The sequence below is a fragment of the Anser anser genome, assembly GCF_964211835.1.
Source record: "Anser anser genome assembly, chromosome: 4".
NCBI lineage: Eukaryota > Metazoa > Chordata > Aves > Anseriformes > Anatidae > Anser > Anser anser.
In genome coordinates, this window is record NC_139724.1 from 74,743,196 (window position 1) to 74,763,051 (window position 19,856).

Consider the following 19,856-nt stretch of genomic DNA (forward strand, 5'->3'; position numbering starts at 1 on the left):
ATGTATAGGCAGTCAACCAGGATTTTTCTCATCTTGGCAGGACAACATTTTCCTAATGATTTTGCTAGTGATAGAGCTGATGACCCATGATCTCATGTCACTGCGAGGATAATCCAATCCCAGCCAAAATACCACCATTTTGGAGAAAAATCACGGTCATTGTCAACTTTTTTTGCAGCAGCTTGATAAGTACTTACTCTATTTATGCAGACTAACAATTCAATTTTATTTTATGAATGCTATTTTATCTTCCGTTTTGTGCTGAAACCTTCAAAACCGTAACAAACATCCCTGCATCTACTACAGCAATAGGCGTGGAGAACAATAAGGGTCTGTATCACAGCTGATTTTTCATTCAAATGGAAACAGCATGGCAGAAATAGCTGGCCACTACCCAGAAGAAACAGTTGTGCCAGGTTGCTTTATAATCCCTCACTTCGATATGGATCAGATGGCTGGGAGCTGTACTTAACTAACATTTCCTTATTGCAAGGACCCAGGACCAATTTTTAACAGCATTTTAAAAAGTGTACTCGTAGCCTTTGGTATTTCCTTACCAAACGGAAATTTCTTAGAGGGTGTTCAAGAGTACTTTGAGTAGGTGGCCTATGAATTCTCCTCCCGTGGATAATTTAGAACTCAGCCAAAAGAAATAGTTTTTTTTTTTTTTTTTTTTTTTTTTTTTTTTTTTTTTTAAGCTAGATTGGAATCAGGAATAACTGATCTTAAAGAGAAGTAAAGAAGGAATATTTGGGGTCCTAAATGACCTACCAGAGCCAGACTTTGATGATTTTCATACAGAAGTCTCATGCTAGTTAGTCATATACTCCACTTTTTTTTTTCTTTTTTTTTTTTTTTGGAAAAGCATATCAAAGTGACAAAACCTATTCAAATCTAACAAAATATAGCAGACATAAAGCATTATTGTACAGCAGACTACAGTTAACTCTTCTCAGATCTTCCCTTTGGCTGTAAGTGGGATTTCTACATAATGGCACTTATTACCACAGCCTTTCAGCAGCCTTACATGTATCTTTTCACATTCTGCAAAGGGAAATTTGTTTTCAGTTCTGAGGGTCAGCACAAGATCAAAATGCCAGTGTTGATAATCAAAAGCCTGAAGTTTTTTTGTGCCTGTGGATCTTTGTCGTCAAAACACCTACATAAAAATCAGTGCAAAAGGAACAGCATGGAATTTCACTGCTTGGTCCTTCTCTGGCAATTCATCCAGACAACTTTGGCCAATTTTAGTGTAGTTAGAGACAGCATTAATCAAAAATATTATCAACTAATGACTGCCAAATTTACAGATACCTAAGCTGTGGTCTGATCACCCCTGAATTATGAAGTCATCTCCATCTTTCAAAACCACTGCATTTCTACCTGTCTTCCATGCCACAAGACAAGGACAAAATAAATTAAAACATATCAATACCTAATATAAATTGGAATATATGATTTTTGAGGGAAAATTTGGTCTATTTAGAAAAGATTGTTGTAAGCTGGTAGATGATGTTTAAAAGGGACTGCTTTTTGTAATTCAAGGAGCCCTTTCCTGCCCCACATTTTCTACTCCTGGGGTTTTATAATGGGTCCAAGAGGAATGTTTTATACCAGCATAATATAATATGCTTACCAGTATTGTAGAAGTGGATGCTCAGCAGCAAATGCTATACTTCAGACTACAGAACAGTATCTGCTACAGTCCTATTTCACTGTGCTCGTAATTTCTGCAAACATTCACACTCCTGATATTGTTTTTGTCAAGAAGATATTTCCTTTTCTTTGTATGTAATAAATAGTTCCAATCCAAACGCAGAAAATAGAAACAAAATAAAATAAAAGCAAAACCAGAAAATAAACGTAAGGCAGCTCAGCATTTTCAGCTGAAATCAACCTAGATGTGAAAACTAGAAGGGGACATGATGGAAAATTGTCTGAATATAACACCCTTAGCTCTGGAGATAAACTGAAATCATGAATGTGAGGATAAAGACCTGGCTCCTTAATTTTATTTTATTTTTTCAGTACTATTAAGTATTCCATAGGTTCAAACCTTTCCTGAGCTAATTTCAGAGTTACACTGCAAAAGCCACACGAAGGGAATTATTTTACTTCACTCATTAAAATGGGCAAAATTGTTATGGCATAAAACCATTATTCGTAGCTTACTTACTAGCAATATTATTTACTTTTTCTAGACCCATCCATGGTACTCCGTCTCTCAAGCTAGCAGGTGACAATAGATCTCTTCTAGGAAGACAAATTGATCTACAGATGCATGCTTTTTCCATGCTAATCTCCCTCAAAAAAGACACATAAACAATGCCAAGAACTCCCACATAAATCACAGAACTCAATAACTTCTCCACCTGCATATTTTTCTAATGTTATCTTAAAAGATGCTACAGTTTTCCATAACAGAAAAAGAAAATTATCTGTCTCTGTAAATGATTTGCAAACAGAAAATACAGTAGATAACCATACAGTCAATGTCTAGATATTACTATTATTATGTGTTTTATTAGAGAATCCTGATTCATCAGTCTTTGACATTTTTGCCAAGAATTTTCTTCACTCTGCTGAGTGCAGTCTCTGGAAAGAAGAAGACAGACACAAAATCATTCAGACAGACAAAGGTCTGAATAAATAGTTCTCTATGTAGACCAATGAATAATTCTGTATACAAACCAAAAGCTGCAATGGGAGATACTAATTCCACGCTCTTATGAACATGGCGATCGTTTTGATTGCCAGGTTCAAACTCCTGTGCCAGCTCAGGTACAGCAAACTGGATTTCCCACGTCCCCCAGTTATTCTGTGTTAAAAGAGTAGTAGGGGTCTGTGCTTCCAAATTTTTTTTGCTTTCCACGAGAAAGCTTCTTTACTTAAGAAAAGCCTTTTTACTCTCCATTTCTAGCAATTCATTCATTTTTTTTCCCCCAACTAAACAGACACACAAACATATATATGTAGAGGGAATAAGAAAGGCAGCATGCAAATAAAAGGCACAACTGAATACCACAGAGCAATGTATTAAATTATGATTTGATAAAAAAATATTATTTCCATTATTAGAAACAACACTCCATTAATATTAATGTTAGCCTAAATAACTGCAGTTCTTTAGTATTAGATTAATCAGGCAGCGAGCTCTCCTTAGATGTCTTCAAAACGATTCCATATCATCAAGGCTGAAAGCTCTCATGGCTGAGATGTCGGGACAGTAAATCATGCAGCGAGCTGAGCTTTTCATCTCCTATTTGCTTTCTTCAAGGCCTGAACCGGGCATTTTGGAAAGTTGGGGAGAAGACCCCAGTGGGAGGAAATTCTGGGAAAAGCAGAAGAATAGTGTAGACAGAGGAAGACAAGGATTTCCCGTGCTTTGAAACTTTCTACCATTGAGTGCTGAGTGCATGTCACTGAGTTCAGCCAAACCTGAGTGTAGTAGTGCACATGGTAAGGACCAACTGCTGATGATAATAAATTCAAATTCTTTTTAAACCTTTTTTAGCAGTGTATACATTTCAGAATCTAGACATTTCAATATTAAAAACAAGAGGAAAGCTTTCAGATGGTAACTGAACTGAGATTATTATGTGTAACCAGAACAGAATCTGATTTAACTGATTTAAAATGCTCTTAACAGTCCTCCAACCTACACATCTCTTTTCCATTTAACTCTATTTGGTGCCAGGTACCAAAGGGATTCTGGGTTTGCACCTGCCAGAAATAATTGATTTAGGATGAGCAAATGTCTAATTTTAAGCATAGCAGTGATAACCAGATGTGAAGGCAATCCTCAGAGAAATACATATTCTCTGTATGAATAAACAGTGATTTAGGGGAAATTAAACCTGGAAGCTGATTCTGAAGGCTGCTCTGAAAGATGCCCAGCCAAGGAAGTGATACATCAATGATACCAATGTCATTCTTAAAAGCAATTATAAAAATCTAGGGATTGTATTGAGGACTACAGAGACAAGTCCTCTGTTCATGCTCAGAAGCTTTCCAAACTGTTTAACTAAGCCCTAATAAAGCAGAGACACTAGTAGCCATGTTTATGCTAAACAGCACAATAAACAATCAGTGGAAGAGAAAATTCAATATTAAGTCTATGGCCTGGCTACCACAGGACCTGTGGTTTACTGGTGCCTACTGCAGAGACCATCACTTAAGGGGCTGATAAAGATTGAGTGTTGCTGAACCAGATGCACAGTTACTTATTCTCATCCTCACTCTGCCTACGCTCAGGTTTTCTTTTCCATTCTCACTACCCCTGCATCTTCAGTGGCTCTTTTCTCACCCCTTAATTCCACATAAATATTTCCCAGAAGCTGCTTCAAATGTGTGAAAAAGAAATAAGGAAAAATCAAGCAAGCTAACAGCTCTAAGCACTAATTGTAGTGACTTTGTTTGCAAGGGAGGCATTTTTTCCCACCCTGGCTTACTTTGTGTAGTTGTTAAACGCTTCGTGGCACACTCTGACCCTGCCTGTAGCTTGCTGCAAAATACAACTTCGGCTCGAAGTCTTCTGGTGGCTTTGCTTTACTAGCAACTAAGTTATATTAATATGTGAAAAGAAATTAATCAATTAGCATTGACCAAATGGAGAAGGATGTAATTGAATTAAAAAGAGAGTCAAATAGTCAGTTGGAGGAATCAAAAAGAAAAGTCAGTAGTAAAACTCGCTGCAAGGGTTTAAAGGTTTCTTTAAGAAGTCTGATATACCCTTTCCCATCAGAAGCCTAACAACAAAATTATATTCTACAATGTCTTTTAATACTGCTTTGGTAAACAAAGTGAATGTGATTTATTTTTATTTTTTTATTTAGAGGATATAGTGCCTTTATATATTAAATAATCTAAGAAACTGGTTTGCCCAGTTATTTCAAATAAATTCAGTTTTAAAAGTTAAAATAAACTTCCTCCTATAAAGATTCAGACTGTTTGCAGCTCTGTGAAAAAATATATACTTTCAGTTATCTTATAAAATTCCTATCATCATTAAAAAGCCATGACATTGAGTCCCCAAGCTACAAAGACCATTCTGAAACTTAAGAGATTTTCACGCCAGTGACCTTCAGGTCTTAACCACTTAACAGAAGCTGAAGTGAAATTACATGCTCCTGATATCCAGACACCATTGAGTTTATGAAATACATACTTACTGAAATCATTTACAAGGAATCAGAAGAATTTCATACCCATATTTTATGGAACACTAAAAATTTGGATGATAATATAGCACGCTTATAAAAATCATATATATAATGCCAATACTCTTTTAAAGTATTCATTAAAATCTGTAACATAATTGTAGAAAAACAGCCTGTTGCTACCTGTGACCTTCAGTAATTCTATCAATAGCATATCATAAATGCACTCAAGAACTTCCCAACTATTATAGGTGGGAAACAATGGTAAACACCAGGTATGATAATTTACAGCCTTCATGCTGTCTGAGGATAAATTGCAAAATGTCATCCTATCGAGATCATTTCCTACTGAAGTATTGGTGCATCAAGGCTTGAAATCAAATACCAGTCCTGTGGTCAACACACCATTTTTCTTTCTAGCGTATTATTTGGTCAGACTGTAGAAATGCGATCTTAAAAATGGGAAAATTCTGAGTCGTAGATTATTCCACACCTTTGCCAGCTGGAGAGATACTAGAATAGCCAGCAAGTTTAACTATTTAATCCATTTTAATGTTACAATGTGAGCATGTTGACATCCCTGGGCCATATACAGATGCTTAGCTCGAACTAGTTGACTCCACCACTATGATTTTTCTATATATGCAATAGCACCAAAAAGCAATAAAAATGTTAATAAGGTAAATTAAGTGCAAGAAGTTAAATGATGCTGATATCATAACTCTATGTCAGCTATCTTCTGCATAACATTCCCACTAAGTTAAAGGAAGGAGGTGGCAAAAGCTATTCTCTGTTTATTTCAAGCACGACAGTTTTCGAAACCCAAACAATCTTCTCAGATAATGAATTCACAATGGGAAGTTAGGAATAAAATATTTTTCAGCCATCAGTGGTGTAGAAAATCTCTTGTTCAGATTTTAATTTTCTATTTTTTGTAGGCCTACTAAAAACAAAACAAAGCAAAGCAAACAAAAAAACCTTGTAATATACCCAGATGTATGCCAAATAGAAAATAGATTGGGTATGCAATGGTGATAGTAATCTGGCTTCTTTCTTATTCTGTGTTTCTCATGTATTTTCACTGGAGCTGGAGTGCGCTTGAATTGTCATATACCTAAATTGTAGGATTCAGTGAAACTGCTTGCATTGACATAATTCTCCTTTAGGTAAAGTCCTAGAGGATCAAAATGACAGGCAGAAATGCCATATCCCACTGCCACCTTCCCGTGCCTTTGCCCAAACTCACACAGGCCCAAAGGAATATATGAATATCAAAATGCTTCAAATGCTTGATTGTAAAGTTTAAGACAAGCTGCCTCTGATTTCTGGAAATGCAGAGCACCTCAATGGTCCCAAATGACTCGACTGAAGCTGTCTGAAAATGGAAATTCAAAAAAGAGAAAAAGGGAAAGGGGAAGGGGAAGGGGAAGGGGAAGGGGAAAGGGAAAGGGAAAAGGGAAAAGGGAAAAGGGAAAAGGGAAAGGGAAAGGGAAAGGGAAAGGGAAAGGGAAAGGGAAAGGGAAAGGGAAAGGGAAAGGGAAAGGAGGAAAGAACTGAAAACATCTCCTACTGAAAATGCTGGCTATGAACCCCAGGCTGCTTCTGTACTGTAGCCAGCTTTGCCATTTCACAGAAAAGCAACTGTCAGCTTCACTGGACAGAAGCAAAAATGATATTTTACAGCAATAAATGGCAAATTCCCTCTTTTGAACTTTACTCTAAAACATGCATTATTGTTCATTTAAGCACTGTGCACCTTGCACTGGGTAATTTTGTGGTTGTGCAACTAGGCTGCTTCATTGTCAACATCAATACTTGCGTAAATGCTGTACGTACATAATGCAGTATGAAATGCTGTATCTACAGCTAAATCAGCTAAATTGCAATTATATATACATCCCAATGTTGCCTTTTTTTTTAATCTGTTCTTCACATCTTGAAACCCATGTTCCTTCCTTGTAGCTCTACACATGTTGCTGCACCTGATTTTATCAGTTTGCACTCTTAATATTCCTTCCCTGTAAGCATTTCCTGACCTGTGAGGGCACAGGGTTATCAGTACAGAGTTCAGCACAAAGACATGGTATTGACTGCCATCGCACTTTAATTTATTGGCTTTCAACTGCACTCGAGTGGTTCTCAAATAAGAATTAATTCCGGTTTATTTTTTAATGGTTGGAAGAGACTTGACTTCACGTTGATGATTTTTCTCCACCAGGCAGCAGCCTAGCAGGTCTTTGAATTGTTCTACCTTTATTTGACTTTCTTGCACCAAGCTTTTCTATACATGCCTGGCTCTAGCCTTGGCTCTGATTTTACTACCATACTACCATGCTTCTGCATTTTTCTGCTATACTTTGGCTCATCTGCCGTGGTATCCGAGGTGTATAGTTGCTGCATATGGTTTCTGGCTCATCACAGCCTCAGCTGCTGTCTTTCCCAATGTGTGTGACTTTTTGAGGGCTGGACCATCAACTCTATCTCAGTTTCTTGTCTTCTTTGCTGCATGAGGCTGCCAGCACAGCCTCATTATATCTTCTAGTTCTGTTTCCTTTTTATTACCTCTATTTCATATATTTCTGCTATTTTGGTATAGCTCTTCCTCTGTTCTTCTGGAATTTCCATCCCCTGGGACATTCAAAGCTTGCCCAGATAAGACTTTGAGCAACCTGGTCCAAGACGACACAGGGTCAGATCCGAGACCTTCACGGGTCCCTTCCACCCTAACTAGTCTGTGACTTTCATAATGCTGCCAGGGGTGATTAAATGGAAGCAGAATCTGGGTTGTCCATGTCTCCGTGCTGGGTTATCCCTGAAATGGGCAGAGTGGCACCCAACTTTGCTCTGTATTTCCTTGACTTGCTTTCATATTGAAGTCTCGCCTATTTTTTTTTTAACTTTGCCACCTACGACTTTTGTTGCATCGTGGATATTGAGATGAAGTCATCCTGTACTCAAGTTCCATGTATAGCTCCCCGTCTTTGCTATTTGGAGGCATTTCATTTGCTCAGATCTGCTTTTCTCAGCAAATGATTCACATTTCCCATGAACAGTCCTGCTTCTAATTAGAGATTTGTTAACATTTTCAAGGCTATTCCCAGATATCACAATTCTAACATAGCAGCGTCTACTCTTTTGCTTTTTATTCCATGCAAGAGAAAGTTTATGGAGCTCATAAACCATGATCCTACCCCACTGAGGACAAGAATCATCAAAACATATGCAATTCCTTACATTAGTGCCTCCCTAATTTCTCATCCTATTCCTTCCTTCCCCAATATAGGGTAGAAAATTCATAATTGTGAACTTATCATTTTTGTTGCCTCTACACACTCGGTGCTTTCATGTTGATGGCATGCCCAGTGACTCCGGTAGCAATACTGGTAGACTTTGTGTGTAAATCACATTTTCTTCCTCGGTTTGGGATCCACCAGACAGACTATGATCACTCGTCTTCTCTTATCTGGTTTCAGGTAATGGTATTTAAGGGCCTCCATGCCACACCTGATACACTTGCTTTGTAGGGGGGCACTGGCAGAGATGCTGCAACTGAAGCTCCCTGTCAAAACTCAACAGACTGACTCTTCCTTTGCCTCCTCCAAATATTTATTTCCTACACCTGATATCGTCTTTGGTTTTAAGAAAGAACACTTTTATATGTATAACTTAAGAGATGTAAAAAGCTCAGACAGGACATGTTGGGGAGCAGAGATTCACAAATACATTTAGCTTCAGAATATTTGGATTAAGAAAAAAAATCCCTCTCATTTGGGAAGGTTTTTTTTTTTTTTTTTTAATTGGACTATCTTCACTGATGGATTTTTTAACACAGCCTGATAAATGATTTCACTGAGAAGTGCAAAGGGAGGGCAGCTTCTCATGGCATGAGGGTGAAAATCAACAACTGAGGATAGCTGAAATTCTGGAATCACATTATCATCAGAGAAGGAGTAATGAGGAACTCTCCTCTAAACAAAATTCTTATGTAAACCAGAGTGGATTACCAGCATGGCCACAGCTGCTCTTTTATTAACACATGTATCTGCAGTGGCAGAAATCAGAGTTACCCAGAACATTCCTGAAATTGATGTAATGCTTTAAAGGGCACAAGATAAGAACTGTAAGATATAATCAAAATCTTACCTATATCTGAAAGGACCTTACTTATTTTTACAGGACTTGATGTATTTCTTACTGTAATAATAGTTACTTTGCTGGAGGAAGATACACTACGTTGTTCTGCAATTTCTAAGTTAAATGTATGTCTTGAGTACTTCCATTAAAAATTAAATAAAAAAATTCAATTACAACTTTCTGCTATTTATCCCGCTTTAATTTCATATAGATCATTCAACAGTAAACATGATTTACTGTAACAGATATATATATATATATACATATATATGTATATAGTCATTTTCCTAATATCCCCAAATGATCAAGGAGACAAACTCTGTAATGGAGTTTACTACTTTCACTATCTGACTATCACATTGCAGTTTTATAGTTAGGGTTCATTTCACAAGTAGGGAGTGAAATAATATTACTTTTCAACAATATTTAGCAGCAGCAGTGGAACAATCACCACTGAACAGCTTAGTTTTTCTTTCATCAACAAGAAAATAAAACAAAATAACAGAAAAGAGCAATAAAAGTAGAGCTCAGCCTCATAAGGTAATTTAAGATGAGTATTTCTGGAGTAGTCAAGTAAAGTAAAATTTCTTCTACTGAAATTAAACAATGAAAACTGCGACTGCAGTACATTTCTGACTTAAATGCATTACTGAGGATACTTCGACTTTAAGTAAGATTCTCAAGACACAAATATAACTTTATATATATATATATAAAATATCTCTTTTTTTTTATTACCAATTATGATGAAAGATGGAGGGTGCCAAATTGTAGGTAAATACAGATAAATGAAGATTAAAGAAAAATTTAAACGTACTTGGGGCTTAAAACCAAATTCCAACATCTGTTTTCATACTTTTTTCTGCATTACTATTACACATCTCCCAAGTGGGTTTCCTCCTTTTTTATTTTTTTTTTATTTATTTTTATTTTTAAATTGTCTTTCTCGAGTCTGTTCTTTGTTTCTTCACATATTCCCTTTTCTCTCTGTCTTTTCTTCTCCCTGGCAGGTAATCATGGCCCAACCTACACAGCAGAGTTGCCACCCTGCTCCGTCTACTGGGATTACTGCAGCACATGCTCCAGCACCCTGGGTCACACTGGAAAATAGATGAAGAGAACAGAAAATGACGGCCAGCGTGGTCCAAAGACTGCAGCTTATTATATGGCTAGATTTAACTGAAGTCCATGGTTTATTTTACAGAATGTGGATCACGTGCCAACATTGTTCCTCGTATTACCTGAGTTGCACAGCTTCTGAATACCTATGGATTTTCCAGAACATCCCAACCTGTTTTTCATTGTATTTGCATCAAACAAAAGTAAATGCAGATCATCAGCCTAATCTTACTGCTCAAAGAGCCACCCAGCCTAAGGATTTATGACTGAAAGGATATTACATGGGAAAGATAAACTGATGCAAGCCCTTCCTAGTTTTCACAACAGACCATGAACACCAGTTTGGTCAATAATGCATTTAATCCCTCAGTGCTATGCAGGCTGTTGTAAGATTAATTTTTGAAAGTCTTTCACAGTGTAACAAGGTCTTTAATTTATTTTCACTCTAGGCGTCAGAGCTAGCAGAAGCACAGGAATCTTGTTCTCCAGTTATTCTTTTAATATTGAGGCTTTTGCGGCCTGGTGGACAAGGCAGACCTCATGCCTATAACTTCTGCTTTTACATAAATTCACTATGCATTGAGCCCTGAAATGCTGACTTGGTGAATGTCTGCCCTTAGCACGCACTAAATAAACACAGATCTCAACATTGGGCTCAGATTTACTTGCAGCAGCGACAGCTGAGTCAGCGTGTTGGGAGAGACGGGAATTTAAGATGTTTAGGCCTTAGGGCTGGCGGAGTGACCTGGTGGGTTTGCCCTGGAAGCTCTAATAGTGTCTCATGCATGGTAATGTGACACCGAGACCACATAAAAACCTCAAAAAGAACATGAACCTGGTGGTACTGAAGTTGGGAAGGCTTGTGAGGACTGACTGCAACCCCCCAACTTTAGATAAGGGGCCACGTCCTCCATCTGATAACCAACACCAAACTCCCTCCTCCATCTAATATCCAACACCAAACTTGCTCCTCTTTCAGTTGGGTGTGTGGAACACATACGTTCAATCACCCTAACACAAAATGACACAGAAATGAAGCAGTCAGTATGCCAATGCAGTATATATGTGACTGCTTTAAGTATGGGGCAATGTCAGGCAGCCATGTCCAAATGAAGATAGTGTCCATGGCTGCCTCTTTCTCAGGAGCAACAGGGTAAGGAAACACAGTTCCAGAAACTGTGCAACACCAGTATCTTGAAAGTGCTATCACTGTTTATCAAAGATATGGAAGAATTTTTTTATGATGAGGGTGGTGAGGCCCTGGCCCAGGCTGGATGGGGCTTTGGGCAGCCTGGGCTGGTGGGAATGGTTGGACTGGATGATTTTTAAAGGTCCCTTCCAACCCAAGCCATTCTATGTCTGTTTGGTATCACCAAACCCTCACATGGAACATATAAAAGGGTATTTGACAATGAGCTGCTAGTTTATAACTCATCTTGGGCTCCTCTTATGGATAAAGGTAGGTGCTATCAGGCCATTCAGAGCAGAAATCGTCTGCCCCAGGTGTTCTCAAATTTCTACCCTTTGGTGCTCTCCATGAATGCTTTTGTGCAATGCACCTTCTGTGCCTCCAAATGTAAAATAAGCAGCCTCCGTGAGTGTCCAAGGGTATTATTATACCAAAGCAGCCCATCTGCTCCGCATTCACACCCGGCGCTGTGCTGATTTGGAAGCCGAACAAATTACATCTGTGATGTGGCTGTGTGTCACTGAGCTAAACTGAGTACAGACCTGGTTCTGTGGTGTACCAGCACGGGATCCTTGGGGATGGACATCGCATATGGCACGGGAACAGGCGGTGTGCCACGAGCAGTGCCGTGGGGATGAAGGCTCTCATCACTAAAGCTGCCTCAAGACGCACCCCGCCGGTATGTTCAATGGGGCTTACTCATGGGTATGTAACAATTTGTGGTTTGATCTTTGATTAAAATAAAAGAGATTTCTATAGAGTAAATTAAGCACAATATAATGAATGCAAATCAATGTATATATTAAATTCTCTCCCTTTTACTGTGGAAGAATTACTTTGTTTTTCAATTATATTCTGAGCAGGTATTTTAAATCAACCATTTCAAGAAATGTGAGTGTAAGATACAGATGTGCAAACAACACTACCTTCCACCTGCCACATTTACCATCTGCAAAGTGATCCAATACACTTGCTAAAACTCATTCTATCCGAGCTGAAGCACACCTACAAAAACTCCACAGTCAGAAAATTAAGCATAGCAATTCTGTTTTCTTGAGTTACCAACAGATTTGAAAGGTTTTAAGCAGTTTTGGAAAATCAAGCCTGAATTGCATGGAATATCTAGAAGGATACATGGTAAGATCATAGCAAAGAAAAGAATGCAGGCATCTTCTTGCTGTGATGCATGCATATGTGCTTGTTTAATAACTCCAAGAGTAATTCCGACTCCAGCACCCTTCAGCCCCTGACCCATTATGCCACTCCATGGGATGTAAAAGCCATACACTCAGGCACACGTTGGCCCATAGATCCTCCTAGTGGTAAGCAGAACTGCTTTGGAAACCCCATCTGCTGGGAGGTCAAGACTTCATTATGAGAACCAGTAAACGAGAGATTAAAATGGAATCTGGCCAATTTAGCACATCTGCCATGGAGGAACACCAAGCACCGGTGCTTTCAGGGGAGTCTAGTTATTAAATGAAGTTTCTCCAGAGGTATAAAGGGTAAGAAAGGCACGGCAGTGCCTCAGCTGCCTCTCACTAGGACAAATCTTCCTGATCCATCCTCGCTACAAATACCCTTGGATGTATTATAACTCTGTGCTCACTGAGGTGACTGTGCTCTCATGACTATCCCGTTAAGAAGCTGAGACATCACTAAGTCAAGCACAAACTTACTGGCACAACACTTGCTTACTTTAAGATCAGACCCAAAACACTTTTGACAAATTCTTCACTGTCATCCATACGGAAATGTATAGAAGTGTCCTGAGTTAGACCTACACTAAATAGAATTTGGAAAAATAACCCAAAAGGGTAAAATTTCCAACATGAACACAAATGATTTTGTATGCACTAAACTGTTGGACAAGTACATGCATGCTGGTAAGCATCCGATGCTGCAAATGGTCTTTCTAGTAATTTATTATTTTTGTTAATAAGATTAAGAACTAAAACATATTTTTATTAGGGAACAAAATTTGACTGTATGTGTTTCTTTATCCCTGCTCTAACTACAAAAAGAAGGAATGCGTATTTCATAGTTTTATTTCCTGGTGTTTGCATGCACCGGGTTCCCAATAAATGTAAGACTCAAGAGAACCCCCAAAATACCTCATCAGAAAAATATCTGAGTTGTTTGGTGAGATGAAGCCCAGTACAATTAATTTGAGTAATGACACCATGCCTTGAGAAAGACCATTATAACAGCCCACTGCAAGAGATAATCTGTTCTTTGTCAGAAAATGTTCTTTTTTTTTTCTTTTTTTTTTTTTTTTCCATGAACGTAAGTTTGGTACAATAATTCTCACATAAAGGTAAACCTAATTTTTTTTAGCATAAAAAAATAGCCAAAAATAGTGTATTTACAATTCTAAATCTTGCATCCTCAAGAAGCATAAAAGAAATACCCATTGGAAAGATGGAGAGGCTGAAAAAAGCTTTTTGCTCCCTCTCGTTAGAGTCCCATCATTATTAGCATTTTTAACAGAAAAAAAGAATCCTGGTATGGTACAAAAATTTCATGTCTGTAAATAGAGCAAGCAGAATGGTCGGCTTCAACTGCTCCAGGAATATTTTTTTTTCCTTTCAACTCCAATCTTGAAGAGTTTCGTGGGCACATTGCTGTAGTTAAAGCTGAAGTCCACTAGGTGTCACCTACCACTACATTTCTACGGGGACTAGGGAAGTGCTGTCTCCTAAAATGTCTTGCATTAATATTTCTATGTATATTACCCCCTGTGTTAAGTTCTCAGAAGGTACCTATAAATTTCCATTCTATATATTCCTTTTGACCATATGTTATTACAACCATTGTTGCTACTCTTAATTAAGATTATTCTGTAAGAAAAATGTACTTTCTTGAAAGTATTGAAGGCTGTCAACGTTCTCAGAAAAAAAAACATATTTCTATATCCACATCCAGACTAGCTCCAAAGGAAAACAAAACCTGTTCCATGCCTTTTTCTGCAACATTCCTTATGCCCAAACTGTGCTATTTCTAGACAAATGCACCGTTTTTGAGAAACAGATAGAAATTATTGCATTCTCGTTATAATGCTACCCCTGAGGTAGTGATGAGGGCTTAAAAACGATGCATATTTCTACATGTACTGACAGCATCATCAGAACAGTGGTGCTGAGAGGTTTATATTCATTGCATAAGTAGGTGGAGCAAGTGGCTGGGAAAAAAATAAATAACAGCAGTCCAGAAACACCGAACCATTTGCTTCTAGCATTTTGACTTCTGAAAGGTACCTTAAGACAAGCTTTAAAACCCCTCTATGTAATTTATTTCTACCTCTGGTCATTATTAAAGCAAATAAGATGTTCGGGTGAGATTTGAAAGCAACAAACAGCAAGGTAAATATGCTTTTCAGATATACGATGGAGTTTGTGTAGCAGCCAGTAAAGATAGTTATCATTACTGCTGTGGAAGGCATTGATACTGAAACGTGCTAAAAAATTCAATCACTTCTGTTTAAGATCTATAAACCCCACGTATAAGTACTGAAAGAAACTTGCTGTCAGAGCGCTCAGAAGGACAGGGCTGTCTATGCAAGAAATGGGGCCCCCAGGAAACTGCTGTGTTTAGAAGAGCAAATAAAAGCGGAAGGACATAATCCTATTAACAGCCACTACCTCTAGGAGAAACATCAAGGAGCTGCGAAGACTGAAGCTGCAGCGCAATTCTGGCCCCAAAACAAGCAGACGCCTTCCCTAATAATCAATTCATTAGGGTTAATTTAGAAAAGATAAATAACCATTAAAAAGCTAATAGTTTTGAAATAATTTCTCAGTTGGGAGTAATAGCCGGCCAACTGCTTTTAAGGTAGACATCTCTCAGTATATCAGTTATACAACATGATTCCTGTCGGAGGAGGTAAAAGAAAAAAATCAATTGTTTTCTGAAGAAACTGAGCTAATATTAACTTTTTATTCACATTGTTGACATAAACCATGAAAATAAATGCGTGCTGCAAATTAATTTTACTTTTGTTTAGTTTATTGTGCTTAAACATTTTACTATCTCAAAGATTTCATGTATTTTCTACCTCAATGAAACAACGTACTATTATGTAGTAATCATTTATCTGTGATAAGGAACCAGATGGTCCTAGTCAAGAATAATTTTCATTCCTTCTTATTGCATTATTTGTTAGGAACTGAAATGTGAGCTCTAATACATTTTTATACTCTAATACCAGTGGGGCTTTAATACTTTTTTATGTATTTCTTTATACTTGCACATATAATACTGTATTGTAATTTATATTGAAGGATACTATGCTACTAACTATACGCCATTGCGATATTATGTACTTGTATTAGGCCCAGAAGCTACAGATTTTAAAATGTGGATTTAAAATTCTACAAGATTCACAGTTACCTTCTTTTGCACAGAGTTCATTCTGCCCTTCATGGTTCATGCTACCGACTGGACACTGAATTTGTAGGGCATTTATGTCAGTATCACTCTTCTGTGATTAACTTACTCCTCTAACTTAGACACTGACTCAATTCTTGGCACGTATTGTATGATTAAATTAGGAGGTATCTTGAATAGTGCTTTGTACAAGTGGTAGGCGCTTAAAATAAGAAAAAAAAAAAAGAAAAGTAAATAAAATACAAAAAAAAATGTGGGCAAAAAGCAAACTTGAAATCCTCAGGTTGAAATGTAAGCATCAGTAATAATGAACAAGCAAGCACAGATAACAGAGATGGAAAATATTCCACAAAGTTAAGCAGAATTTTCCCTGCGTCTGGATGAGATGGACCAGCCATGTGGATGGGAGAAGGCTTAACACCAAACACTGACTGGGTGCCTCAAGACATATGGCCCTCACCAGGTCCCATCGGTGGGTATGGCAGTGCATAGGAGGACCCCTCTCCGCTGCCGATACACAAGCACAGCTGCTGTAACACTCATGGATCAGTTTATTGCCACCATGTAATCTGCAGCTATATTTCCCTGTGCCATTTCACAAACACACACACACACACCAAAAAAAAAAAAAAAGCCAAAATGGAAACTATTCCAGAGTTTCCAACTTCAAGGTGACTTCTGGGAATTACATTTAGAGAAGTAACTCAAAGTAACGGGGTGGGGGGGGGACACAAGGAAGCTGTACCTGTACAGAATTCATTCCTTATTTTTTTTTTGTAACTTCATCCATGTAATCAAACAGTATTTAACTCACTGGAAAACATTTCCTTTATTATTAACAAAGATGGGGCAGCTGGGGACACCTTCTAAATGAGTCTCTATTGTATCTCTATTCCTATAGTTTCCCTTTACCTTTATGTAGTAACAATTTCCTTCATTTCAGTCTTAGTATTAAGAATGCCCATAAAATGTTGGTGTACTGAACAAATAACAGTGTCACACCATATATTTGTACTTCAAGTTTCATATGCTAAATTTGCAAATGAGTTTTCAAATGGCTTCTCTCAATAGTCCCTTAGTGAAAAGCTTTATATAGCCCACAGATTTTTAAGTATCTGAATCAGCTTAAATTCCTAGTATTATGGAAAGCTTTTCCCCCTCACCTCCCATGTACAGTTATTTGTATTATTTCCGTACAAGTAGTGCTTTGCAAAAGATATGGCTGCTGAAAAGCACTTGCCATTGAACAAAGTAGCATTGTTACTCATCATTTTGGTAGGAGTAGCTAGGTCAGCCCTAAAAGCCACATTTGGTTTCCCACAGTAGTCCCGCACAAACCACTCAGGATGGGAAACCCACATCCTACGTAACAGCTGGTCTTGTACAGTTCCCCCTTCTCCCACTCAATCAGCTCACTATTAGGATTAACCAGAAACACTCACAACATCCTATATATCTGGCCAGTTCCCAGGCAAAACCACAAAATACGGTGCTTCCCTCTGATCTTGCTTCCCTCTGATCTTCGAGAGACGGTTGGAAATTTGGGGTCTGCAGACCACAGGCGGACTCCAAAGAGACAAAGAGTCTGCAATGAATTCGAGCAAACTGGTGAAATTCAAATTATGAGATAAATTTAATGCTCCCAGATGAAAGCAGAAGGAAAGATTTATTATACTGCAGCTTTGCTTTTCAAGCACTGCCCCACAAGTACAGACAGACTCACACCAGAGGCCATGTATTTTTGGGACAAAGTTGTTTGTCCAAAAAAAAAAAAAAACAACAAACCTCTAGTGCAGAGTATAATGGATTGGTTGTAAAATGGAGGAGAAAGTGCAATTTGAGCAATGGTTTTAATGAAGAAATGTCTCCACAAAACCTCGTGTCAACCAGATCCTGTGCTATTTTAACAAGCAACACCGAGGCCACAAGCTGGAATAAAAGATGGAGCTTTACAAGGCGAGAATATTGTATCAACGTGAAACATTAATCTTGGATGGTGAAGATGTGCTTGTAGTTGGCGTTTCAGACACATTGTGCACTGCCTACCCATGTAGTTGTCAAGCTGTAACAATTATTTACACCCCTTTCCTCTTCAGCCCCAGATCCTTCATCGATAAGGGCAAGAGTAGAGCAGATACCTAGACCAACAGGCTCACAACAAGAGACAAAGAAGACTAATAATTGTTTTTGTAATTAAAAACGTGAGTCTTTGAAAGGTTAAAGCCCAGCTGCGTAATTACAGTGGGAATTAATAGAGTTTCTGATTTTTCATTAACGCTTTCCACATCCAGTGGCAGGGGCAAAATTATGAAATGTGTCTTGTGTTGAACAGCCCACTCTGCCAGCACTATAACCAGCCTCATCCCCCAAATCCTGCCAGCTCCAGTCGCTAAATAGTTCAAGCACTCATTACTTATGGGGCTTCGTCTTTACAACGATACCTAGATAATGACAGGTTTGGCCCAGGAACAAGCTCACAAAAAAAAAAAAAAAAAAAGATCATTTTTTCTGCAAATAAACACACGGCAACATTTGCGAAGTTTCCAAATTATTTCGTTTTCTTGTGATGGAGAGGCTGTAATTGGGTGGGCTGTGCAAGCTCATTCTGTCTTCTGCTAGTTAAGCCACGGACATCCATCTTTCCACAAATAGCTCAAATTGCTCCGTCTGCGCCGCGTGTTTTGTTGTCTCATTTTAACTGACCTATCATGCCATAAAGAGTGGAACGAGGCCTTCACATCTCTTAATTGGTGTCATTAGGAGTCCCTTCTTGTTCAGTATGAAAAGGACTAACACCTCCTCGAGAAGTGAAAGCCTTGCGTGCGACCTCTCAGATACGAAGTCAGAGGCTATGTTGATTAAATATAATTCTTCATTAGGAGACACGCAGCAGCCAGGACTGGCTTTTGAGCACACAGACATTTCTCCCCGAAGTTCAAACAAGCCCTAACAAAGTTTCCCTTGTGGTTTCCTTTCTCCTCACAGGCTGTGGCTCACTGCGTAGGGGAGCAGCAGCATTATTTCCACGTGACTCTGCAGACCCACTCACTTTGCCCGAATAAAATGCATTATTCCCGATAAATACCCACTGTCAGAAAGAATGTATTAGCTGAATGCTTTGAAACTTAAATTAACAAATGACCCGCAGGCAGGGGTGCCTCGCTGCGGTTTATGAAAACACACAAAGCACTATTAGACCGCTGTTACATTAAAGAGCCTCATAGAGCACTGAACAACTGAGGACATCCTGCTCCCTTTCTACCTTCACAAAAGTCTTTGTTCCTTTACCAATACTGCACGGTACGAGCTGTTCTCGGTAAAACACCCTGCTTGCACAACACAGCGCTCACGTGCAGCGATGGACTACACGGAAGGGCATTAACAAAGCTGGGATCCAGTCCCTCGAGAGCTCCATCGCCGTCTACGAGCGGCATTTAACAAGGACATTGTACTGCATGAATATCCCGTAATAAGGTCAGCTTTACTTGCCCAGGCCTGTTAACGAGGTAAGCTCATGCTGGCCAAAGTGGGGCGGCAGAAAGGATGCGCAAGAGGGCTGGCAGCTGGCTGCAGCCCCGATGGCTACAGCAAGAGCCTGCTCTGTGTGTGCCACGAGAGGTGGCCAAGCTGAGAACAGGCTCAGAGACACTCGGTGGCAGCACTGGAAAGGCCAAAATGTAAGACAAATTGCCTACCGCTAGGCAGATTTTAAAACATTTTGGCTTAGGCTTACATTCCCAGTTTTAGCTTTTACAGTAGGGAACAAAACAACGGCTGGAAAATCCTGTAATGTATTCAAGTACCTGATTAATTTGTACCACGTCGTGATTCTGTTGGACTTTCCAGGGCTGCTATCTGTTAATCAGGCA

The 19,856-nt window shown here is 38.7% G+C and overlaps 1 protein-coding gene and 1 long non-coding RNA gene across 16 annotated transcripts in view; one reads left to right on the top strand and one right to left on the bottom strand.

Annotated features, from left to right (window-relative positions):
* Window positions 1-11,237, top strand: part of LOC310899257 — an 11,512-nt gene extending 275 nt beyond the window's left edge. Inside the window, exons 1-2 of the long non-coding RNA XR_014584111.1 lie at window positions 1-8,632; window positions 10,304-11,237. The exon at window positions 1-8,632 is cut by the window's left edge and continues 275 nt beyond it. This is a non-coding gene — a long non-coding RNA (uncharacterized lncRNA). The remainder of the gene's footprint in view (window positions 8,633-10,303) is intronic.
* Window positions 1-19,856, bottom strand: part of CTNNA2 (catenin alpha 2) — a 476,933-nt gene that overhangs the window by 185,931 nt on the left and 271,146 nt on the right. The window lies entirely within an intron of this gene.